Source organism: Ambystoma mexicanum, chromosome 4q, assembly GCF_040938575.1.
Source record: "Ambystoma mexicanum isolate Mex_15411 chromosome 4q, UKY_AmexF1_1, whole genome shotgun sequence".
Taxonomy (NCBI): Eukaryota; Metazoa; Chordata; class Amphibia; order Caudata; family Ambystomatidae; genus Ambystoma; species Ambystoma mexicanum.
The window spans coordinates 1,181,299,969-1,181,327,187 of NC_090928.1; the positions used below are offsets into that span (position 1 = coordinate 1,181,299,969).

General features: G+C 43.3%; 1 long non-coding RNA gene across 4 annotated transcripts in view; it reads right to left on the minus strand.

Moving 5' to 3' along the window:
• The window catches only part of LOC138468269 (uncharacterized), a 177,325-nt gene that overhangs the window by 109,922 nt on the left and 40,184 nt on the right, over positions 1-27,219 (minus strand). For 3 of the 4 annotated variants that reach the window (XR_011268230.1, XR_011268227.1, XR_011268228.1), the window contains exon 2: positions 26,195-26,298. The exons of the other annotated variant lie outside the window; for it this stretch is intronic. This is a non-coding gene — a long non-coding RNA (uncharacterized lncRNA). The remainder of the gene's footprint in view (positions 1-26,194; positions 26,299-27,219) is intronic. 4 annotated transcript variants of the gene reach the window in all.

The following is a 27,219-nucleotide window of genomic DNA, read 5'->3' on the forward strand; positions in this document are numbered from 1 at the left end:
CATATCCAGCGGAAAGGAAGCAGACGAGGGTGAGGCCCGGAGAAGAGAAGGTGCCGGCCCGGTGTAAGAAGATGCGTACTCTACCAGCCCCGGTCGGAGTCCAGAAGGGAAGGAGGCAGAAGCGAATGGAGGGAAGAAGATTGCAGAACCCAGCGGAGCCGCCAAAACAACGGAGCGCAGGTATGAGGTGGGGGAGAGATTCCGGAAGCAGCAGGGAGGGTGCTGCCTCCCACACAGTCAGCAGCAGCGCGTCCCCAGATGCCTACACGGGGGAAAACAACACGGGACTCCAGGGGAAGGGGAGATCAGAGAAGCGAACTCTACCCGGAATAAATAAGAGGACCCAAATATTTAACCCAGCATACCTTTACCAATCGCAGGCCAGATACAGGGGAGAGGGCATGGCGCCCCCCTCAACCACCCCTTTGAGACTATTAGATGCGGGCCACAGCCAAAACAGGAAGGGACCACAAAGCAACCCAGAGACACGGGGCCCCCCCTCCGAGACACCATCAACCCACAAAGACACGGTGAGAAGCACCCCACAACTGGCTAGGGGGAAGTCATAACGGTCTCACAAGGGACAGACCCCCAGATAAAGGGGACCACAGTGAAAGAAGAAACCGCTGAGGAATAAGAGCAGACAAGGCAAGGGGGAAATAAAAACCCCCCACAAGAGACGGATAAGGGGGAACCAGAGGACACATTAAAGAAGACTCCTTTGAAATACAACTGACCCCCATTAAAGAGCGACGAAACAGGAGAAGCATTAACATGTGGGGCCCGAGAAACGGGACACTAATAACTCCAAAAGACATTACGCGGCAGGGCTCAATCAAGTCTCGAAGACAGACGGAGTTCCACAAGTACACACCCGGATCCGAAGGCCTAAAGTGAATAAGCAACGATAAAGGAGCCCGCCCGTAAAGAAACACATACATGTCGAAAGCTAGGACAAGGCTTGGGTTACAGGCATCTTAGGCTATTACAAGCGGAACCAAACAGGATCAAGATCTGACCCAAATCTGGGGAATAGGACACTCAGCAGCCAAGCAAATTGACAAAACGGAAAGAAGATATAGAAATGGCCTCGAGAGACGATATGAAAACCTGGTTCAAGGAATTTCAGGGCCAATTTATATCATCCACACAGGCGCAGTTTGAAAACATGTAAGGGGAATTGAAACAAGCAGTCCACGAACTGAAGAAGGACATAGAAAACTTAGAGGAGAGAACAGACAAACTGGAAAGGACAGTCCAGAACATGGATGAGGAAGCCCTCCAACATGCAGAAGCACAAGACCGTCTAGCACGACTGGCAATGGAACTAGAATCCCAAAGCTAAGATTATGAAAATAGATCCAGGAGATCAAACATAAGAATTAAAAATGTGCTGGAAACGGTAGAGGATAAAGACCTTTGCACAGCAGTACAACAAGTATTCCAAGACATACTAACGGACGGCACCGGAGAAGAAATTCACATAGACAGAATACAGAGTAGGCCCCCGAAGGAAGGGGGAGACCGGAACCCGCCCAAGAAACGTACTAGTGGCCATGACACAATACACACAAAAGGAACAAATCCTCAGGAAGGCCAGGACAGTAGAGCAAATAAGAATGAACGGCAAAGAAATACTGTTGTTCCAAGACCTAGTACATGCTCAGAAAGAGAAGAGAAATGATCCAGGTAACCAAAATCCTAACGGAAAAACAAATACGCTATAAATGGACATTCCCTTTTGGCCTCCTCTTCACATGGGAAGAACGACAATACCGCATCACAACATGCGAGGAAGGCCTCAAGATCCTGGGGTGCCAGGAACAAGAGTCGGAGCCCCCAAATGCTAGAGAAACCTAAAGACAAAGGAGAGAACCGAGGGGATGGCAAACAGAGAAACGAAGAACAAGACTCCAATCCCGCAAACCAGAGAAAAACTAAGCAACATCAGAAACGAAACACACACGCACGAACAGACGGAGGGAGGAGCAACCAAGGCAAGGACAATCCAGAAAGGGCAGGTGCCTACACAAAGGTGCGGCAGAGCCATCGGGCGGCCTTGGAATCTGCAACACAAGCAGGGTTTAGGACCCCCTGCACACTGCTAACCCTGAGATGTTAGAGGGCATGGAGAGAGGGCAGTACGCCCGAGCAACCATAGGGCCCAGCGCCCTTTTCAGGGACCAAGTTGGGGGGGGGGACGAGGAAGGGGGAGGAGGAGAGTTGAGGGGACAGTTCGGAGGGGAAAAGAGTCAACCACCGGAACTAAAGCATACCACAGTGACCCACTAGACAAATCCCAAAAGAAACACCAAACTCAAAAGAAAGACTGGGTCTAAACATTTTAACGTACAACATCAGAGGGCTGAACACCCAGTGAAAAGGAAAAAAAACGAAACACTTCCTACACAGAGAGAAGTTTGATATAATAACGCTCCAAGAAACACACATACAGAAAAAGAGGAAAGGCCTAATCCGAATAAGAGGCTACAACCAAATTCTCCAATCCAATGACGAGGAGAAAAAAAAAGGAGTACTGATTGCATTTGCTAACCACCTTAATGTACAAATCAAAGCTTGAATGGCAGACAAAAATGGTCGCTTCGTGTTTGAGAAGGCCCAGATAGATAATTGCCAAATAACCCTAGCAACCCTTTACGCTTCAAATACGGGCCAGTAGGGATTTATCAAAGAAACGATCAACAAATTAGAAAACTTTGCGGAAGGAGAAGTGATTCTAACAGGAGATTTCAACCTAGCATGGAACCAGACAGAAGACCGCTCGAATCCAAAAAATACCCAACAGGGGACTCCTTCAACTGCGCTAAAACAGACAATGAAGAACATGGCCCTCTTCGTGCTCCCACTTGCAAGGTTAAAAACCTCGGGATCATCTTAGACTCCACACTCTCCTTCTCCCCTCACATCTCTGATGTCACTAAGAAGTCAAAATACCAGCTGCGCCTCCTCAAAGGTATTCTTCCCTTCCTCTCCTTCCCCCAGAAGCTCACAGTCTCCAGAGCCCTGGTTCTCTCTAGGCTGGACTATTGCAACAGCCTCTATCTAAATCTGCCTGCCTCCACTCTCCGTCCTCTGCAATTTATCCAGAACAGGACTGTGAGACTTGTCGTTGGCCTCAAGGCCAGGGATCGTATCTCTCTAGGACTGAAATCTCTGCACTGGCTCCCAGTGGCTGCAAGGATTAAGTTCAAAACCCTTTGCATTGTCCACAAGGCCTTCTGGTGCCTGGGGCCTCAATACCTTCAACACTCTCTTCCCAAATATCTTCCTTCTCAAGCTCTTCGCTCATCCAGCTCCAACTCCCTCAGGGTCCATCGCTTCTCCAAGCAATGAGTTGGTGGTAGATCTCTCTCCTCTGCAGGTGCCTCCCTCTGGAACAGCCTTCCTGCCTCCCTGAAACTTGAGGAGAACCATCTCCGGTTCCGGAAGCACCTCAAAACCTTCCTCTTTGCTTCTGCTTTTTCTCCTCCTCCCCCCTGCTAAACTCCTGGCTGAATCTGCACTGGCTACCTGGCCGCGCTTTGTGACCTTGGGCCCACGCCGCACCATTTGCACACCTGCACTGCCTCCCTGGCAACCCTTGCACTTGGGAACTGTATTCTGTATCCCTACAGTCCCCCCCAGCACTTATACCTGCTCTTACCTTGCACTATCCACCATCCGGCCGTTATTTATCCTAATATTCTACTATCACACGTACTGCACTTTCCCCTCACCCATGTACTGCACTTTCCACCCTCCCTTCCCCCTCGCACTTTCCCCCTTCCCCTCCCCCCTGCACTTGCGCGATCTGAATGACACCTGGCCTAGTAAGATCGTTATCTGTCTTCCCTCTGTTCCCCCTCCCTTGCCTCGCTGCGCCTCGTAACACTTGTGTATAGGCGCATTATAAATACCTTATCATATCATATCATAGAAGACGTGTGACGGAGACTCAGAGGAACAACAAAAGGATACACATATCATTCACACGTACACAACTCAAGCTCCAGGATCGACTATATATGGGCCACAGGAGGTCTAGTAGGAGAGATCCAGGACATAGAAAAGGGCCAAATATCGCTATCAGACCATGCCCCGCTATGGATCACACTTCCCAAACTCCGGAAACGCTCATGGTCTATGGCGATGGACGCTCCCCAGAGAAATTTACAAGACCCAGTTTCAAAAGAAACAATCAGAGAAAAGATAGTGGACTACTTTGAGCAGAACGTCACTCTGGAAGTTTCCCCATCCACCATTTGGGAAGCCTTTAAAGCGGTGATAAAGGGACAAATAATAGCACTGAAAGTACAAAAAGATAAGCCATCATACAAATGGGAAAGCGACTTGGAAAAAAAACTGGAAGAGATAAGAGAAGAAATGACAAAGAACACTTCCAGGAAAATAAAGAGGGAATATTGACACGTCCAGAGTCAGATAGACCTGCTCAGGACCAAAAGAGTGGAAACACCACTACTGCACACAAAACACTGGTACGCGATGAAATCGAATAAGGCAGATAAACTATTAGCAAGACAATTAAAAGGTAAAAAGCAAGACCAAACGGTGCAAACTCTAAAAGATGGACAAGGAACAAAGAAAACACAATCAAAAGACATCAAAGAAATATTTAGAGACTATTACCAGAATCTGTACACATCACAGCACCCGAATGAAAAGGAACAGGTGGCCTTTCTGAAAGAGATAACACTACCAAAAGTAACAGCAGACGAAAAAGCAGCACTAGACGAGCCAATAACGACAGAGGAGGTAGCAAAGGCTATCAGAGACTTACCCAAGAATAAATCTCCAGGACCGGACGGCTACACAGCTACCTTCTACAAAACATATGCGGAAATACTAACACCCAATTTAACCACTCTATTCAACACATTCGAAGAGTCGAACAATATTGCAACCTCCATGAACGAGGCAAAGATACTAGTCTTTCACAAGAAGGAAGGACCCAGAAAACCCGAGCTCATACCGCCAATAGCTCTAATCAACGTCGATGCCAAAATCTATACTAAAGTATTTGTTAACAGACTCGCTCCCCTCCTCCCCAAACTGATTCACCAAGAACAATCAGGATTCATCCCAAACAGGAAAACCCACAACAACATCAGACGAATAGTACACCTCATAGAGAAAGCCAGAATCACAAACCTCCCATCAGCAATAATATTGATAAATGCAGAAAAAGCATTCAACTGGGTAGAATGGACCATGCTATTCGCAACACTAAAGAAAATGGGCATGGGAAATGAATTTATAAACATGGTTCGTGCCAACTACAATTCACCATCGCCCAGAGTCGCAGTCAATGGGGAATTATCGAACCCCATCAGAATAGGAAGGGGCACAAAACAGGTATGCCCTCTGTCACCCCTACTGTACGCAATCTTCCTTGAACCCCTCCTGGCAAAGATCAGAGTGGCCCCAGACATGAAGCGCATAGAAATGGGAGGGCACACGCATAAGACAGCGGCATACACAGACGATATGATGATGACCCTAACAGAACCAACCAAGTCACTCCCCCTCCTCATACAACAGATTGACGACTACGGAACAATATCAGAGCTAAAAATAAATAATCAGAAATTGTCTGTAATGGTCCTAGCGGGAGACAAAGATGAGATATACAAGAAAACGAAAGACCTGCAACTACAAACGGCGGATGACGGGGTGCAACACCTTGGAGTAACATTGAGAGCCCCGATAAAAAACCTCTACATGGGGAACTATACAAAACTCATAGAAGATGTAAAAAGAGACCTGGAAAGATGGAACCCGCTGGCAATCTCCTGGTGGGGCAGAATTACGGTCATTAAGATGACGATTTTACCCAGTTTGCTGTATTACTTCCAAGCACTACCCATACGGATACCGACAACATTCTTTAAGACACTCACCAAAATAGTAACAAAATATATATTGCAAAATAAAACACCAAGACTGTCACAACAGGAGCTCACAGTGCAAAAGTCAGATGGAGGCATGGCGCTCCCCCATTTCAGGAAATATCACGAGGCGGCACAACTGTGGGTCCTGAACGAATGGATCACAGACACATCAGAAAAATGGTGGGAGGCGCAGGATAGAGCAGTCACAAGATCAAACCTGCACCACCTGCTATGGAGGAATCCCGAGCACAGACATGAAACATCAAAATAAGCGAGGTCATGAGTACCACCATGGAAATATGGGACGGAAAAACTAAGAAAGAAATTCTTACAATACATCCTGCCCCCTTCATACCAATTATCGACAACCCAGATTTCCCCCCAGGTGCGGAAAAAGGAGCCTTCCAGAAATGGCGAGACACCGATTGCACAAAAGTGGGAGACATGTACGACGGCCAACAGATCACAACGTTCGCAAAATGTCAGGAACTACTGGGCCTCACGGAAAAGGACAGATTCCAATACGAACAGCTCCACCATTGGCTCACAATGCCAAGAATAACCAAGGCATTGACAAGGCCTCTAACCCCATTCGATACATACATAATGATCCAAACGGGAGAAAAGAAATTTGTCTCCATCCTCTATAAATTCATGAACACCCAGGTAGAAAACATAACATGGAAATACATGAAAAAATGGGAAACAACGCTAGGGAAACAAAAATACGAGGGAACAATGGACATAAATCTGGCTAATAATCCCAAAATGGACACGGGCGATACAAACGAGAGAAGCATGACAAAAATGATGGTTCAATGGCACTACACTCCGGAAAGACTACACAAAATGTTCCCGACAGTACAAGGGAAATGCAGGAGGGGATGCGACACTTTAGGAAATTGGAGACACATATGGTGGGACTGCAAAGAACTGCAACATTTCTGGTCAGAGGTGAAAACACAAATGCAAAAAATCTTCAAGGGAGCTGCTAACCTAGGAGAAGAAATATGGATGTGTGGCCTGTGGGCCCCCCGAAACAAGTCACTCACAAAGACACAAAAGCGGAACTTCATGGGATTCCTTATGCAGCATGGCTAGCAATAGCACAAAAATGGAAACAAAAAACTCCCCCAACCTCTCAAGAATGGCTTCACAGGATGTGGACTTATGTAACAATGGAGAGAATCACATACAACCTCCAAGGGGACAGACAGAGATTCACGACAGACTAGGGTGACACTCTAGAATATCTACAAAGTGATTAAATGCTGCAATGGTGCCCACATAACCTTCGCATACTGGATATATTCACAGGGTAAGATCGACGCAACAGAATGGGAAGCAGTGTGATAGCTAAGACGTTATAACCGGTGGGGAGGGAGGGAGGTAGAAGGGGGGTACAAGGGGGGCAAAATGCGACAATGTTGAATCCCGATGTTTATGTTTAAAGAAATGCCAATAAAAATGTATTTTAAAAAAATATGGATACCTGTCCAGTGTGCAAATACACAGGACTACAAGGACATTCATAAGCCTGCATTTCAGGACCTATTTGCAAAAGCACCTTCCATCATATCAAAATGATATCAACACATCATTCAACTATAAGAAATCTAGTCAATAAACTGTACTATGCTAAAAGTCCTGCTTTAGCACTAGCCAATTTAAATAACAATCTTCTACATGGTACAGCCAAAGACCTACTCGGAGAAATAGAGCATATCCAGAGAACGTTTTTGGGAATTGAAAGCCACTTACAAAATGCAATAGCTTTACAACAGACTAGCAAAAATTGTGTAGACATGCAAAAAAGAAAGCCTAAAATTTCAAAGTACATCCGCTGAAGTACCAAAGCATGTGTGTGTGTGTGTGTTGCCGCAGAACTTTTTATAAAAGTAGCACAAAAACTGTAGACATAACATACAAAATAGAAGACAATGAAGATTCCAAATGGTTTGAATTAGCTCTCTACCTTATAGAAGAAAACAAATACGAAATAACTGACCCCTTAATACTTTGCAGTTACTGCACTGCAAACTTTGACAACAACCAAACTTCTTCACGAACTATCACAAATAACTTGGAATTATTCCCACTACCAAAACCCCTGCAACAACTCTATTTGTATGAGAGCATCATAATTCAAACAGTGCCCCCATTTCAAGCAATAATACGACTTCAACCAAAAACAGCAAAAATACCTCTCTCTGAATTAGTGAAAGGCATTTGTGACAAAATAGTTTATTTACCATTAGATCTGAAAGAAAATGTACACACCCTGGGAGTGCAACGTCCAATAGGTCAATATTTAATTTTATTAGTAAATGGTGTACCTACAAAAGACAAAAATATTTGTCAACAACTCGTGGACTTACATAAAGTTAGACAAGCCTTGCAATATCTAAAAGGCAATAATGAATACTACAAAGAAATTAATATTGAAGAAAACCTGATGGAAACCACTGAAATAATTCAAGAGTTACCAGAAACTGGTCACTTTCAACTTCTAGATCCTGCTACAGTATCCAATATTTTAGACCATCATACAATTCATCCATTACACTCTAAAGACTCCATAGATGATGCACTGGAAACGTACCAAATGCGACAAACCAAAGGATCACCAATCAGCATATGGGAAAAAAGTATAGAAGCACATGCTTTTCCTCTACTCTTTCCTACTGGGAAAGGAGGGAGGTACGATGATAGACCCACTCAGATAACAGCATCAGGATACCGCTTTTTATGAATGTATTCTGAAGATCCCAGATTTAGACAAAATGTGAAATACATATTCCACATACTCTTTGAAAGTGAACTAGCAACTCTATGCTACGGAGTTGCACACATATTGAAATCAGGTACCCATTTTCAAAATATATCAGCTACACAATTACTACAAAAAGTACAAGAAAAAGATGAGGTTCTACAGTCAAGCATTACAAATCTGTTAGCAAACATGAGTGGTACAAAAGAATACTGGTTCCGACGTCAAGGAGATGTACGTTGTATTATAAGAAACCTTGGCCCACCCACTTGGTTTGTTACATTAAGTTGTGCAGAATATGCATGGGAAGATTTACATGATTTCCTACGCATAGCAAACAAAAACAAAATAAACATAGATATACTAACACCTGGAGAACTCTGCTCTCTAGATCCTGTTAATGTTTCAAGATATTTCCATCATCGCTTCATTGCTATGCTACACTTTATTTGTAATAAAACTGTTCCTCCACTCGGAGAAGTGGAACACTTCTTTTGGAGAAAAGAATACCAAGCCAGAGGAGCACCACACATCCACATGCTTTTATGGATTAAAGATGCTCCTAAATTTGGTCAAGACAGTGATGCCACTGTTTTACATTGTATCGAAAAATATGTCACTTGTGAACTTCCTTCACAAACAACAAATAGTGACCTTCATGCACACATTTTACAATTTCAAAGACACAAATGTGGGAAATATTGTTGTTGCAAATATAAAAACAAAGGGAAATACTACATCAAATGCCCCTTTGGTTTCCCTAGACCAGTTACAGCAACAGGTCAAGTAAATAACTTCATGTCTTCAGTTAGACATAGTGTCAAAGGTAAATCACCTAAGAACACATATTATATAAAAAGAACAGAAGAAGCCAAATATATCAATGATTACAATGCAATCATTGCTCTCTTATGGAATGCAAACAAAGATATGCAGTACTTTGCAGACATTTCCACTGCAGTTGCATGATATGTTACAGCCTACTTAGCCAAAGCAGAAAAAACAGAGCTTCAAGACCTCTGGGATGACCTATCATCTGACAAAACACTGTCACAGAAATTGTACAGCTTAGGCATAAACATGCTCTGTCATAGAGAATGTGGCTGCTATGAAGCTACAGACCATTTAACCGGTACTGCTTTGTATGGAAAATCTAAAAATATAGTATGGCTAACTCTTGGTCCTGCTAAATCTAGAAAAAATGCTCTCAAATCATATGAGGACATAGAAACAATAGCCAAAAATGATCCCAACAGCCAAGACATTTTGAAAAACAATTTACTAGACACATAATACCCAAGCAATAGTACCACTTTGGAAACCATGTGTCTATACCACATAGCCCAAAACTTCACATATACAAATAATATAAAACCAGATGAAAACAAAGGTAGATACAGAGTGACAAATTGTGAAGGCAGCTTAGTGAAACTTACCAAACGAAGCTTAAATAATCATTTCAAATTGTCATTAAAAATTCCTCAACATAAAGAACTATATTGCATGTCCCTGCTTCACTTTTTAAACCATGGAGAAAAGAAGAAGAGTTACTAGATATCTATGACTCCTACGAAGACGATTTCAAAGCAAATGAAAGCACTATAACAAATGTAAAGTTTACACAGTACAAAATAATGTTGCACAATGAACAGCAACATGAAGAATAACTCCAGGCCCAACGAGAGGAGGACACTCCCGACAGTAGTCAACCTTCTGTAACAGGAAGCCACGAACCACTGGTTCAACCACTAATAGCAAATGAGGCAGAATTTGTAATGACAAAAGTAGAAAACACCATGGGCCTCATTACAACCTCGGCGGTAGCCATGCTGCTATTGGCGGCATGGCTGCCGCCAAAATCGCGTCCGGGTCCAGGTTCCCAGAATGAGGAATTACCGGGCTATTCCGAGTTCGGAGGGCCCGGTAATTCCTCCGTCCAAGGACCCAGACCTTCCCCATTCCCATTTCAGCCCCCATAGGGTTGAATGGGAATGGGAGAGGGAGCAAACAACGGGCCGATTACGAGTGGCCCTTTGTTTGCTCCCTCTTCCCCTCGCGGGACCCGGTAAGCACGTGTGGTTTTACCCGGTTTACCAGGCGTGCTTACCGGGTCCCACGAGGGGACCTCGTAATGTGGCGGAACGGGTTTAACGGGTCCGCATCCTTTTGCAGCACCCGTTAACCCGTTCCGCCAGTGTCATAACGAGGACCCATGTGTCACAATGAAGAAAATACAGAAGACTTCACTCTACTGAAATCAAAACTGAACAATAGCAGCGTAGCATTTTCCAAGAAGTAGCAAAACAAATTGAACATGGTGTGCAACATGAAAATAAAAACTGTACCTGCAAAACTACAAACCGATACTGCTGTACTTCAGTGGTGAAGCTGATTCAGGAAAAACATTCTTAATCAAAATCATCAGCAAATTCCTTCAACAATTGACAAACAACAAACTGTCAGCTGTTGTAACGGCCCCCACAGGTTTAGCTGCCTACAACATAGGCGGTGTCACCTTACACCGATTACTACTCCTTTCAGTAGAACACCAAAACAAATTAAACTATTACAAACTTTATGTAGAAGCTGCGATGGAAATATGCAGAGTTTTGAAACTAATGAAAATGCTACTAATAGATGACATGAGCATGGTCTCCAACGTAATGTTGGCTTTGATTCACCTCAGATTACAAGAGGTACTCAAAACAGACTATGAAGAACTCTTTGGAGGAAAACACATTATTGTTTTCGGAGATCTTCTTCAATTGACACAAGTGAAAGGTGAACCTATTTTTAAAACCTTAGGGTACAAACTCTGCCATAAAACTGTTGGCAGCATTGGAAATGTCAACCTTTGGCAACATTTCCAATACAGAGAATTAACAGAAAACATGTGCCAGTCTACAGACGTCACATACGCCAATATTTTAAAAAGTATTAGAGTTGGTGTGCTATCTCAAGAAGCACAAATTAATATTAAAAACCCAGCACATCCATGCACTCTATGGCCATAACTCATGTGCTACTGATGTCATGGAAAAATTAGCACACAAAAATGTCAATTGTATGTCCTTGATGCCAACTCTTGCAAGCTGTTCCTAATTCAATGAGACAATGTTGTAAAAAGAAATTCAACCAATAATTGAAATTTGTTCCACAGAAAAACTGGACGTACATGGTATGACACTACCCATGTGTCAACAAACCACAATAAGACTAATTACCTTAGAAAACTCTATCTCCAATACAGCTGGTTTGGAAAAAATATTAAAATTATCCTTAAACTGTAGAGTAATGCTTAAACGTAACCTGGACGTGGAGCAAGGACTAGTTAATGGAGCACTAGGTACAGTTGTTGGCTTTCAAACATACCCATGTGACAACAACATTCAGTTTGTCAATATTCTCTTTGACAAACTATCAGAAGTTAAAAAGATAGGAAGCTTGGCATCCCGATTCCTTCTTTTCAAAGATATGTATGTACGCAGAGGACAATTTTCTCTAACTCTAGTTTACGCAGTCACCATTCACAAATCACAAGGTCTTACCCTAGATAAATCATTGATAGATATTGGGAACACAGTCTTTAGAGAAGGCTGAGCTACATAGCACTATCACACTTACGTACACTTGACAGACTATTTCTTATCAACTTTGATGCAAGTTAAAGTAAATGCTGATATTCCTTGCAATCTAGAATACAATAGACTATGTTCAATGTACACACCCATCTAAAAACCTATCCTTTTCCAAAAAAAGCAAAACGTTGTAAAAGAAAACGACTTCAAACAGAAACGCAACAGGATCTCACTCCAAATCCTCCAAAGAGAGTAAAAGAAGCTAATACTGTTAGGGAGAATTTTCATAAATGGCTGATTTCCCTTCCCTAAAGAGTCCCCCAGCAGGTTTGCCAGATTTCTAGGATTTATTTCTTTTACCTGGTAAGAATGTGAGCCTTTTTTCCCACTCTTACATGTGTTTTGCTGTGTGTATCTTTACTGTTTGTGTGATCTTGGGCACTGGAACCTCACCTACTCCATGTGTACCACTTTTTGTGTGTGTTACACAGCATCTTCAGTGCAGTGACAAAGGGTTGTCTTTGAGACTTCCCACTGACTCCATTTGTCTGGGGCTGACTCCTGTCCCCCAGAAACAGGTAAAGTTGCCATTAACTTTATATAGTCACTTTAACCCACAGGCCCAGTACACCCCATCTTACATGGAGTATTGGAAAGTGTTAACTCTTATCCCTTTTTGTCTGTGCCTCTTGGAGCCTTGTTTCAGTCCCTTAACTTTAAGACTTGGCTGGTGGCAGTGGTAACTACCCTAATTTTCCTACCGCGATTATCTTATATAAACATGGTATTGTTCCAGGCTATTATAGTAGCCTCGAACATAAACCCGCTTGACCAAATACATTTTATTTTGGTTCCAGCTGGGTTTATTCACCATTTCTTTTTGTTAAAGTCTTTCTCGAGTTTTTCTCTGCGCGCCAAACCGGGGATGATTCCTTTGTTCGCTGTCTTTTCGCAGGCTTCTACACAGAAGCCCTCCTTAAGGCGCCTGATAGTCTAGAGGGGCAGGATGTGAGGGAGGGATCTTCGGACCTCTGCCATGGGTTGCCTTAGTAACCCAAGTCGCACTCTTGTCTGATTGGCTAAGGGGACTGGCCTTGCCAGGCCAGTCACCCTGCTGTGTGATTAACAGCCAGGCTGTATGAATGGGGGAAAACTGCATAAAAAGCAGATCTCTGGGAATGGAAGAGCAGAGTCACCACTGGAACAAAAGAACCAACGAGGAACTGGAAGAAGAGGACTCCTACCACGAATGAACCGCCCGGTGAAGCCCTGCTGCAGGTCCGAATCTCCAAATCCGACGAAAGAGAAGATCCTCCAGGAAACTTCTTCCCTTGAGCTGGTGGGACCAACCAGTTCGCCCAAACTACAAGCCAGAACTCCTCCTCTGGTCGAATTCGCTGTGCAAAACTACAGTGGGCCTGATAGCCAGGAAGGTCGGACCCTGCTTGGGTTTTAAGGAGCGCAACTTTTATTTGTTGATTTGCTCTGCTGCTGGTTTCTTCCCTGAGTGGTGCAGGTCCCTCCAGTTTTCCTACTTCATGTCAGTCCGACAGTCACTTCAGGAACCGTGAGCCTGCAGGAACCACCAGGAATGTCCGCCTCAGCTCCCTCTAAGTTTTAAGGTACTGTGCACATCAGGTTGTCCGTTTCGGGCAGCCGCGGTGAAAGTGTTTGAAATCTTTCTCCAATCTGAGGGCTTGTCCTTCTCTTCTCTTTGAACTAACCTTTCTACCAACCAACCTCGTCCGGAATCTGTGCCACAAACTTTACCGCAAACTACCCTGAACTGAGTGATCTTGAGCAAAAGACTTTTGTCCTATTGACTTTGGCCCTAAAACTTTACTTTCTGATCTCCTCACTGTAGTCTCTCTTGTTCTATTGCCCTGATTACTTACCTGTTTGTTTTGCCTAATTTCTTATAACTTTGTCTTTCCCTCCCTTTTAAATTGCTGGAGTGCCATTTTGCTCCCACTTCATTTGTGAGCTTAACTTGCCTGGAATTTAAGGGGCGTGGTGTGGTGTATTTATGATTGTGATTTTTGACTTGCTTAGAAAGGTGAACTGTTTAGTAAATATATATATATTCTTCTACTTAGAAACCTTGAGTCAGTGTTTGCCTGAACCATAGTTATTGCTGCCCTTTGTGTAACTCTTGTACTGCTCACTTACTCTTGAGATAAGTCTGGCTGCTCCACTACTAATACCACTATAACTGTGTAGTACAGGCTTGTACCAAAGGTGAAATTGTACTGTCACTTGTAGTCTTAATTGTGTGTAGTGTTCCCAAAGGGTACTGCATATTATTCTGCCTAACACTGGTGTACAGCGGTGAGGATAAAAGTATAGTGGTTACACTTGGAGTGCTGCTATTACCTTGGATCAACTAACCACAAGGCTAACATCACTAAAAAGCAAAATTATTCATGTCTGATATGGAAAGCCACAGTCAGGAGACCCTCCTGAGTTACACTGCTGATTATATAAGAAACATGCGTAAAGAAAGGAAACTCTCTGACAAAGGCAAACAGATTGAATTAGTTGGAAAGTTGTTAACGAACCCACGTCTAGGGAGTGGGTCTGAAATGCCTGACTCCTTAGCAAATGTGGAAAGTATTGAGGATGATGCTATGTCTGTTAATGGTGAGTTGGAAGAGGTAGATTTGTCTCCTAATGTAGGTCTCTCTGCTCCCTTGCCTGCTCTTCAACCTCAAACCTTGGTCACTGGGACCCCCACAGGTCCTACACTCAGTCCTGAATTCATTGCTCTACAGAAAATGAGGCTTGAACTGGAATTCAAACGTTTAAATGCTCAAAGTGAACAAAAACATCCAGAACTGAAACTCAGAGAAATGGAGTTGAATCATGAACTTGAAATGAAAATATTGTCTCTTGAAAAGGCTTCTCTCCCAGAGTCTTCTAGGTCTTCCAGTCCTAAGAGACCCCATATGCCTAAAGAAATTGTGGGTATGTATGAGGTTAAGCTTGATATTTTAGATTGGTTGGCAATGTTTGAATATAACCATGGTATTCAATGTCTCACAGGGAATCAATTGCTTCCCTGGCTCTTCTCTAGGCTACCCCCTGTTGCATCTGATGTGGTAATGGAGTTGGGGGAGGTGGATAGGATGGATTATGAGTGTGTGAAGCTAGCTTTAATTGCTAGATTTGGGAAGAGCGCTTCCAACGACCCTAAGAGGTTTACGACCCTCAAAAAGCATGATGGTACCCCTTGGGCTACCTGGGTATGTGAGTGTTTGAAAAACTTAGATGGTTGGATTAAGGGTTACAGAGTAAACACTTATGAAGGAATGAGAAATCTTGTAATGTTGGGGTCTATTTTTGATGTCTGCTCTCCTGAGCTCAGACGGCACTTGGCTGATTCTAAGGAGATACATCCAAAGAGGCTAGCTAAGGCTGCTGACTTGTGGGTTGCCAAAAGGACTACTCACAGGGATTCTGGGGCTACTCAGAAAAAGGATGAGGGAAAACAGCCAAAGAAAGACAACAAAGAGAATTCTAATACCTCCAATCCAAAAGAGGGCCACAAACAGCAACATAAGGGTAAACCACCAGGGAAAACAAATCAGGCTAGTGCACCATCTGGACCCAAACCAGATGGAGGTCAGAACAAACCCCCATTCATCAAAACATTTGGGAAATGTTAGGTTTGTGGGTCAACTGACCATGTGAAAGGGGATCCCAGATGTAAGGGTAAACCTTCAGGAGTCCACACTGTCTCCTTAGCATTCTCCCCAGAGGTAGAAGTACCTATGTCAAGTGGAAACTTTCACCTACTGGCTGATGAACCCATGAGAGTCTCAGCTAGAGTTTCTATAGTGTCCCTGGGCTGGTGGGAACAACAGAACTTAGATGTCTATAATTCCATCCCAGATAATACTAAAGAGTATTATAAAGATAGTTTCTTGTGAATGGACAGGAGACCCCTGCCATCAGAGACACTGGAGCCAGCATAAATGTGGAGGATGAATCATTTTTCAAGGTGGAGGATGGTTCTAAGGTACCCAAACACCTCACCAAGTTAGCTGGAGGCCCTGTGCAAATGCTTTCCCAGTTACCAGCTCTCATCCAGTGTAATGATATGACTGTCAAGATACCTGTTAGTGTGCAGAGTGAAGTGCCTCGGAGAGTCCTGTTGGGTAATGACCTTAAAACTCTTGGAGTTGTGTCAAGCACCCTCAGTCCTCCCAGTAAAAGGAAACAGGAGCTCAAAAGCTCTGCAAGGGAGAGAACCTTGAGAGGCACTCCAGAGGAGATGATGGAAGAAAATATCACTCCCACTCCACAGGAGTTGCTCAATGCTATTTCTAGAAAGAATGAGGCAAAGGGGAAACCCAAGACCTCCAGGAAAAAGTCAGACAGCACCCCTGTGCTACCAACAAGGACATCACCAAGATTGTCCAAGGTCACTACTGTGACTACTCCACCTGCTGAGGCAGAGTGTGAGGTGCAACCTTGTGTGGTTGAACCAATATCTGAAGAGTCAGATATGGAAGAAGACACTGTCTTAGTTGGAGATCTTGACCCTGTTGAACATCCTGAGCTGCAGTCTTTACTGGCAGAAGGTGGACCCAACAGGGCAGACTTTAGCAAAGGACAGAGAGAGTGTCCTACTCTTGAAGGTCTTCGACAACAGGCTGCTAACCAACTTGATGGGCAAGAAGTTGGGAAGCACAGGTTAAGCTGGGAAGATGGCCTCTTCTAGAGTGAACCAACTGAGTCTACCCCTGGGGACTGCAAAGGACTTGTAGTGCCCCTTGCCAACAGACTCCAGTTCCTACAGTTAGCCCACGAGATACCTTTGGCTGGTCACTTGAGTTTCAAGAAGACCAAGGAAAGGATCTCTCTGTTCTACTGTCCTAAAATGGGTTCAGAAATGGACAAATTCTGTAGGAGCTGTCACACTTGCCAAACCTCTGGCAAGAGTAAAGCCAAGAATGTGGCACCCCTGTTGCCTCCCCCAGTGGTGGGAGTTCCTTTTGAGAGGGTGGGCATTGACATTGTTGGTCCCCTTGACCCCCCCATATCTTCAGGGAACAGGTTTATCCTGGTTGTAGTAGATCATGCTACAAGATACCCAGAAGCCATACCTATGAGAACTGTTACGGCTCAGGCTGTGGCTAAGGCTCTACTTGGTATTTTTACCAGAGTAGGGTTTCCTAAGGAAGTAATAGGGGATCCAACTTTATGTCCCACTACATGCAAGCCAAGCCATGTGGAAAAACTGTGCTGTCACTTACAAGCTCTCTACTGCCTACCATCCACATCCAAATGGACTGCTAGAGAGGTTTAATCGTACTATGAAGAGTATGATAGGTGCTTTAGAGCAGGGGTCTCCAACCTTTACCTTAGCTAGAGCTACTTGTAGTGGAGGCCAACAGTGGAGAGCTACTAGCGGGCGATATCGGGGTGGGGATATTTATAAACCTCGGAATTTTTACCAATATTTTTTTGGCTCCATTATTTCCCCTCTTTAAACAGATGGAATAACAAATCCCTTCACGAATATATTAAGAACTTCAAAAACCTTGTTGTTGAATTATTATTTATTAGTAGCTGTCTTAAAAAGACAGATATTTGTTGGACTTCCACACAAATATCCTGTAATTTTTGTGCCCCTTCCTTTGCGTTTTATGCAGGCTTTCTACATGCTAGGCACACTATTGTTTTCCAAATGTGCATTTCACACTTCCATAAAAAAAAGCAATTTCCAAATTGAAAAATGCTGCTTGCGTTCACGAGTTTTCTTTTTTGTCAGACACCACACATACTCCGTTATTTGCTGGTATGATAGCTCAGCGGGTTGAGCGCTCGCTGCTGCGGTCTGAGCGTGATCTGCACTTCGCAGGTTAAAGTCCCGGCAAGGCCAACTCATCCTTTCATCCTTCTGAGGTCGATAAATGAGTACCAATTTCAGTTGGGTGATATTGCATGTAAATATGTGCTCTGTAAAGCGTTTTGGATTAAGGCGCAACATAAATAACACATCATTATCATTATTTGTGTGCCCCTCTGTGTTTTAGCACAAGTTATATTTATAAAGATTTTAAATGCTTGTCAAACTGGTTAATCACAAATAAATGCTTCTGTTATGCTGACAGCAGTTTTTAGAAAATTAAACTGTGGGTTCATGGGTGCCAACTTTTGATTTTGACTACAGGGGCAGAAATATCCCCACCTCAGCCCTGAATATAAGCAAGCAACCAGCCCAACCCATACCCTGGCCAAACACATTGTATAGCACTTTTTTTATAAGGCATTGCAAAAAGTCATACGATTAACAACCTGTAGTTTTGAATATATAACATCTCAGCATCGGTCTGTCAACCTGCTGAGCTACCCTGGTAGGCTTCTACTGTACAGCGTGTCTATGGATCGCTTGATGTACTAAAAGTGGGTGTACCTGTGTCATGGAAGTGATTTAAAGTGGAAATGTACAATGTGGAATTTGGAAAGAAGCCACATAAAAGAAATTGCACCATTTTTTAAATATTATTTTGAACATTTCCAGGCGAGTGGCAGTGCTACTGTGATATTTACATTGCGTGGTCACAATGATCCTGATCCTGCCCGAGCCCCTCCAACATCTCTGGCAAACAAGAGCAGCTTGCTTGAGCAAGACTGTCGTGGGGGCGCACAAGGCCAACTGTGGTACTACAGGCAGACTGCAGAAGCATAACGTGATACTGACACTTGTCAGTGGATTTCCAAGCAGCTCCATGTGGCACAGCAGCCAAGCTCCCCGCCCCCAATTGGGAGGACCAGGGTTCGGATCCAGAACACGGAAATAGCTGCAAAACGCACCATTAAATGATATAACTTAGGATAAATGTTTATTTTTCGGTATCTTCAGCACGTGCGACTGAAAAGGCTCAGGCGAGCTACTAGTCGCCCGCGATCGACTGTTTGGCGACCTCTGCTTTAGAGGAACCCCTTGAGAAAAAGTGGGACCTTCTACTGCCATGCCTTCTCTTTGCATATAGAGAAGTTCCTCAGGAGGCAGTGGGTTACAGTCCCTTTGAACTTCTCTATGGCCATCCAGTCAGAGGTCCATTGGCCCTGATCAAGGAGGGTTGTAGATTGCTCCTTCCCCCAATCCAGTCAGAGTGACTATGTGATAGGTCTCCGGAGGAGAATGTCACACATGATGGCAGAAGCAAGTAGTAACTTGAAAGCAGGTCAGGCTCTGGTCAAACATTGGCATGACCAGAAGGCCAGCATGGTTGAGTTCACTCAAGACCAGCTTGTACTAGTTATGGTCCCCACAAGGCAGAAGGCCTTGCAGGACCAATGGATAGGACCCTTCAAGGTTGTGGACAAGCTTGGAGAGGTGAACTATCTAGTGGACTTAGGCAGACATAAGGAGGCTCCCAGAGTCTTTCACACCAACCGTTTAAAGGCTTACGTCTCGAGACCAGAAGTGGGAGCTCTGCTTCTAGCTTCAGCTCAAGGGGAAGAGGCGAGTGAACCTCTACCGGACCTCCTCAGAGGCCAACCTTTAGATGAACAAATAGAAGGAGTTAATCTCTCTTCTCAGCTGACGTCTGCACAACAGGAGGAGTGCAAAGTTCTGTTGAATCAGTTTGCCTCCCTGTTTCACTATCACCAGGCTTTACCCCTTGGGGCCGGCATGATATCCTCACTGGTGACTGTTTACCTGTCAAAAGCAGGGGTTACAGAATGTCATAACATGTAAGATCCCATATAAAAGGAGAGGTCAACAAAATGCTTGATCTCAGGGTTATAGAGCCCTCTACAAGTCCATGGTCTAGTCCAATTGTTCTAGTACCAAAGACAGGATCAAGGAGTTGAGATTCTGTGTGGACTATAGAGCTCTAAATGCAGTTCTAAGACTGATGCCCATCCTTTGCCAAAGACAGATGAACCGATGGATAGACTTGGTTCAGCCAAGTACCTCAGTACATTAGACCTAACCTCAGGCTATTGGCAAATAGCACTGACAGACCATGCCAAGGAGAAAACTGCATTTACTAGCCCAGCAGGCCTCTACCAGTTTAAGGTAATGCCTTTTGGACTAAAGAATGCACCTGCTACATTTCAAAGGATGGTTAACCAAGTTCTGAATGGGATGGAGGACTTCTGCATGGCATACTTGGATGACATTACAGTGTTCAGCCCTACATGGAAAGAACATATTGATCAACTAGGATATGTTTTGCAGGCTCCTGAGCAGGCCCATCTGACCATAAATGCAAGCAAATGTCAAATTGGTCAGCGTAAAGTGGTCTACCTTGGTCATGAGGTAGGAGGAGGTGAGATAAGGCCATAAGGCCATTGCTCAGCAAAGTACAAGTTGTGCAAAACTGGGCCACCCCCACTCCTCAAACCCAAGTGAGAGTTTACCTAGGCCTCACTGGGTACAACAGGAATTTCATTGAGAACTATGGGACCATAGCTTCTCCCTTGAATGTGATCTCCTCTCCAAAATTCCCTAAAAAGGTTAGATGGAATGAGGAGTACACTCAAGCCTTTGAAAGCCTGAAGAAAGCCCTTTGTCAAGCTCCAGTCCTAAGAGCTCCTGATTATCACCAACCCTTCATTGTGCAGACAGGTGCCTCTAATATAGGTATAGGTGCAGTCCTTAGTCAACTGGATGAGAAAGGTAGGGAGCACCCCATTTACTTCATCAGTAGGAAACTGAAGGAACCAGAAAAAAGGTGGGCAACCATAGAGCGTGAATGTTTTGCCATTGTGTGGAGTTTGAAGAAGTTTAGACCATACTTGTATGGATCTACTTTTGTGATTCAAACTGACCTGAGATGGTTAATGCAAATGAAAGGGGAGAACCCACAACTTCTGAGATGGTCAATCTGCCTGCAAGGGTTTGATTTCACCATTGAGCACAGAGCAGGATGTCACCACCAAAATTCTTATGGTCTCTCTAGGATGTTTTTAACCGACTGGAGGTAGAGATTCATCCCAGAGTGGATTAAATCCTCCTGTCCCATCGTTAGGCGGGAGGGGCGAGTGTTAGGGAGAATTCTCATAAATGGCTGATTTCCCTTACTAAAGAGTCCCACAGAAGCTTTGCTGGATTTCTAGAATGTATTTCTTTCACCTGGTAAGAGTGTGAGCGTTTTTCTCCCACTCTTACATGTGTTTTGCTTTGCGTATTTTTACTGTTTGTGTGATCTTGGGCACTGGAGCCTCACCTACTCCATGTGCACCACTTTTTGTGTGTGGTATACAGCACCTTCAGTGCAGTGACACAGGGTTTTCTTTGAGACTTCCCACTGACTCCATTTTTCTGGAGCTGACTCCTGTCCCCCAGGAACATGTAAAGTTGCCATTAACTTTATATAGTCCCTTTAAACCACAGACCAGTACAGCCCATCTTACATGGAGTATTGGAAAGGGTTAACTCTTATCCCTTTTTGTCTGTGCCTCTTGGAGCCTTGTTTCACTCCCTTAACTTTAAGACTTGGCTGGTGGCAGTGGTAAATACCCTAACTTTCTTACCGTGATTGTCTTATATAAATGTGGTATTGTTCCAGGCTATTATTGTAGCCTCGAACATAAATCCGCTTGACCAAATACATTTTATTTTGGTTCCCGGCTGGGTTTATTCACCATTTCCTTTTGTTAGTCTTTCTTGTGTTTTTCTCTGCGCGCCAAACTGGGGATGATTCCTTTGTTTGCTATCTTTTCGCAGGCTTCTGTACAGAAGCCCTCCTTAAGGCCCCTGATAGTCTACGGGGGCAGGATGTGAGGGAGGGATCTTCGTACCCCTGCCATGGGTTGCCTTAGTAACCCAAGTCACACTCTTGTCTGATTGGCTAAGGGGACTGGCCTTGCCAGGCCAGCCACCCTGCTGTGTGATTGACAGCCAGGCTGTATGAATGGGGAAAAACTGCATAAAAGGCAGGTCTCTTGGACTGGAAGAGTAGAGTCGCCACTGGAATGAAAGAACCAAAGAGGAACTGGAAGAAGAGGACCCCTACCACGACTGAACCGCCCTGTGAAGCCCTGCTGCAGGTCTGAATCTCCAAATCCGACGAAAGAGAAGATCCTTCAGGAAACTTCTTCCCTTGAGCTGGTGGGACCAACCAGTTCGCCCAAACTACAAGCCAGGACCCCTCCTCTGGTCGAATTCGCTGTGCAGAGCTACAGTGGGCTGGATAGCCAGGAAGGTCGGACCCTGCTTGGGTTTTAAGGAGTGCACCTTTTATTTGTTGATTTGCTCTGCTGCTGATTTCTTCCCTGGGTGGCGCAGGACCCTCTAGTCTTCCTACTTCATGTCAGTCCAGCATTCACTTCAGGAACCGTGCGCCTGCAGGAACCACCAGGAACGTCTGCCTCAGCTACAGATCCCTCTCCGTTTTAAGGTACTGTGAAAATCCGGTTGTCCATTTCGGTCAGCCTCTCTGAAAATGTTTGAAATCTTTCTCCAATCCGAGGGCTTGTCCTTCTCTTCTCTTTGAATTAACCTTTCTACCAACCAACCTCGTCCGGAATCTGTGCCACAAACTTTACCGCAAACTACCCTGAACTGAGTGATCTTGAGCAAAAGTTGACTTTGGCCCTAAGCCTTTGCTATCTGATCTCCTCACTGTAGTCTCTCTTGTTCTATTGCCCTGATTACTTACCTGTTTGTTTTGCCTAATTTCTTATAACTTTGTCTTTCCCTCCCTTTTAAATTGCTGGAGTGCCATTTTGCTCCCACTTCATTTGTGAGTTTAACTTGTCTGTAATTTAAGGGACGTGGTGTGGTGTATTTATGATTGTGATTTTTGACCTGCTTAGAAAGGTGAACTTTCCAAACTAACCTTGTAGTACAGGTTTGTACCAAAGGTGAAACTGTACTGTCACCTGTAGTCTTAATTGTGTGTAGTGTTCCCAAAGGGTACCGCATATAATTCTGCCTAACAAATACTTCATCAATTACTACAACCAAAGAAGAATCTACTGCTCAAAGTAACTCAAGTACTTCTTCAAAGAAGCAACACACAGTCCAAAAAAATGACTTGGACACAGAACTATCATGTCCATTCAAATTTTCAAATATAACTGGTGTAAATTGCTATGAAAATGTAGCAATAAATATTCTGTTCCAATTGCCACCAATTATTGACAGCAGTTACTTACACAATACAGAGCAATTATGTTTTCAAATGTTAGTCTTTCATAGAAATGCAACCAACAATCCTGACAACATCTTCAGTGTTCGTGGAATAAAACAAGAATTGGACTACTGTGCTAGAATGGTCAAATTCACCATAAACTCACAAGAAGATCCACAAGAATGTCTAATGTACTTACTACAAGTACTGGAAAACCAAAACATACCTATAAATGAAATCTTTCAGATTTAATACATGTGGAAACATACATGCACTCTCTGCAACCATGTGGCACAGGAACAAATCCCTAATGAACGCTTCATGTATGTATCAATACCTAACTGTGAATCCATTCCATTTCAGCAACTTGTACAAAATGCAAACCATGGCAGATTATCTACTACCTGCAATTGAGATAATCGCTCCACCTTACAAATACAGACACATAGTAAATGCTTTTACGTTACAATTCAGATGGTACCAAAAACAACTGCAAGCTGACTGGATTCACACATGGTCAAGTATCACTTGGTAATGAAACCTTCACAACAATAGGTATAATCTACCATGCAGGATCCACAACCAATGCAGGTCAAGACACTGCATACATAAAAAAGAATTGTGGATGGTTTGAATGTAATGATAGTACCATTAATTTAAAGCAGAGATTACCAGCAAATCTAATAAACGCTTATTTTAATATTCTTAAAACCAAAATTTAATAACTAATCTGTGCATAAACATTTACAAATCTTCAATTAGAAAACTATAAACAGTTAGACTACGCCAACAGGTATCTAACTGCCCCAAGATTCTGCAACAACCAAACAGATAAATCAATGCCACTAAAATATAACAAAAAATAAACAGTTAGAATACGCCAACAGGTATCTAACTGCCCCACAAATCTGCAGCAACCCAACAGATAGATGAATAACTTGAAAGTATAAATAAAAAACTATAACCAGTTAGAATATGCCAACAGATATCTAACTGTCCCAAAAAATCTGCAACAAGCCAACACATAGAAGATTAGCCAGAAACAACAAATAAGCACTGAAAACAAAGAAATATATTGTAACATAACAGAAAAGTTTTTTTTTATCCAGCATGGATTTTTTTTCCCCACAGACCCACTGATTTAATAAACAAACACAGAAACTGAGCAAATTGCACAGTACACTGGTTTGAAAGACTCTAAGGCCCAGGGCTGTAGGCCCTGGCCACAACCACCGCAGCATAACACACCCATACAATCAGAAAATTTAAACTGTGGTATATGGGCTACTTATACGGGATATTAATTACAATCAACGCTCTACTAACAACCCAAAACCAATATCATACTAAAGTAAAATAGCCAGTAGTGCAGTTTTATGTCCACGGACAGCCGTGAAGACCGCGGACATGACAAACACATCAGTGGCACCTGCCACCTAAACAAATACAGTATTTCACCCATCTCTTACTTCCCCACCCTCCCTAAGCACACTTACACACCAACACACTGCCCAAAATTGTATTTTTTTCCTGTTCGTCGCCGTGATGTCCATGGATGTCTGTGGATCCAAGATGGCGGGCGCATCAAAACAATGTGACGCACCTCACGCTTCATCCCAGCCAAGCAGCGAAAATGTTGTATGTCCGTGGACATGGCGCAAGCCGATTAGGCAATCAGTGTCCTGTCCACCGAGCGAACAGGGAAATGTGTCCGCGCAGCAGACATAGATATCACTAATTTTTTGAGAGATACTTTTTGGTCATTTTAAAAAAAACTACTGGAAAGATTTCCACCAAAATAACAAAAGCATATTTTCGGGACCAAGCAGCTACACCTGCCGCAAATTTGGTGCAAATCCATCCAGTTTGAGCTGTAGGCATGAGCAAAGTTTTTTCCCTATTCAATTTATGGGGGAAAAATACATTTTGGGACCCCCTTTATAACTTTCCCCCCGCACCAAACCTCACTAAACTTTGCAAATAAATTCAGAATGGGCCATATACTTTTTTTCCAAGGTTTGGTGAGGATTCGTCCAGGGGGAGAGGGGAGAGAAGGAGAGAAGTTATAAGCTGCCCAAAAAGTGTTCTTCCTATGGGATTAGCAACTTAACCATAACTACACAGGAACTACCGTGGGCCGTGTGATATATATATATATATATATATATATATATATACATACATATACATACATATATATATTGGGATTCAAGAATGTCCACCAATCTGGGGACAATACTTTGATCATGGCAGGACCTTACTGAGGGGATCTATATTTTTTCATAGTTTATTCATACACCCAAATAGTTATGAACATCAAACTTCACAAAACACATATTAATTGTACGTTCTATCAGCTCACAAATTTCTGATTTCTATCCTTTATAGGAGTATCACAATCCCATGTTTATCTCTAGTTCCAATTACACACATTGCATGATGTTAATATTTACATAGAGCTGACAGGCCTATTGTGATCTTTAATATGAGTCCTGGATGAGCTTACTGGGACGCACAATTCTCCTGTTATTAAGGAAAAAGGAATCCAATGTTAATTAAATGGCAGTGCATAATATGGGCCATCCTTGAGTTTTAATGTCTCAAAACCCAGACAGTTTTTTTTTTCTCCAAAGTCACATGACCTAGACATCTGCTTATACAGGTAGGTTGTTTATGTAACAGTCTTTGAAGTTCCATTAGCATTCTCTGTTTGAAGATGTGAGGCAGTGTACTGGGGCCATGACAGTCCTGAAAGGTCAATCCTGTCTTTCCTTATCTGACCCTTCCACAATTTAGATCTGAAAACAGTGTATTTTTTTACATTTTGCTGAAACAGACCTGCATTCCTTGTAGGCCTCAGCCAAACGTCTTTGGGGTCAGAGATCCAGCTACACATCCCAGCTGTTCAATTGGGAAAGCTGCAAAAGGCGACATGTATAATTCTGAAAGAAATGGCATTTTAAATCAACAAAAAGAAGTGTTTTACATGTAACAGTTTACATGTCATCTGGGCTTTCAGTCCATGTGTAATGTATTTTTTTAGTCTAACAGTCGAAAAGACAGTTGAAAAGACATGAGTATCCATTCTGTATTGTCCACACATAGGCCATTATCTACCATGGGAAAACAATTTCCACTTTATAACTCAAAATAGGCCTCTCCATTCAAATGTCAATTTATAAGTTGCAATTTAAGTGTTTCTGTTCCTGTCAAATGAAATGTGTCCCTTGTCTTCACTTTTGGATATAAGTCACAACTTCACTTATATTTCTAGATCAGAGTCTTGTATTGTATTAGAAACCAATGTAACATACTGCTGTTTGTCTTCCTCAGTCAAAATGTGTCTTTTACCATTTTACATGAATTCAGCATCTGCATCACCACATGTCTTTTTGGAATCCATTGGACACATTTAGCAATATTACTGTTCGAAGGCAGCTTTCCTTCACCTGGGTGCCCTTCCATTTTGGTAAAGTTGAGTGAGCCCATTTTTCGCATTTTACTAGGCCTCATGTTGGAAAATAAGTGTTTTGGGCTGGCCTGCATGTTCCAATGGCTCTCAGCCATCAGACAGTTTTAATCTCGCAGTAGTGGCCTTGCATAATCTCTCAGTTCATATCCTTCTCAGGCTGAATTTACACCCCAGGAGAAGATGCAGAATGGTAAGTATTTTTTACCATTTGTGGGCAGGTGGAAGGAGCACAGCAACAAAAGGGAGGTGGAAAAGGGCAGAGAAGGGCAGCAGGAGGCCAGGTATATTTTTACCTTTGGAAAGGGGAGATGGTGGGGGGAACTACATGTGTGAGGTGATAGAGGGTCGCAGGAATTTTTTTTTTTTTTCTGATTACAATTACTTATTGTTT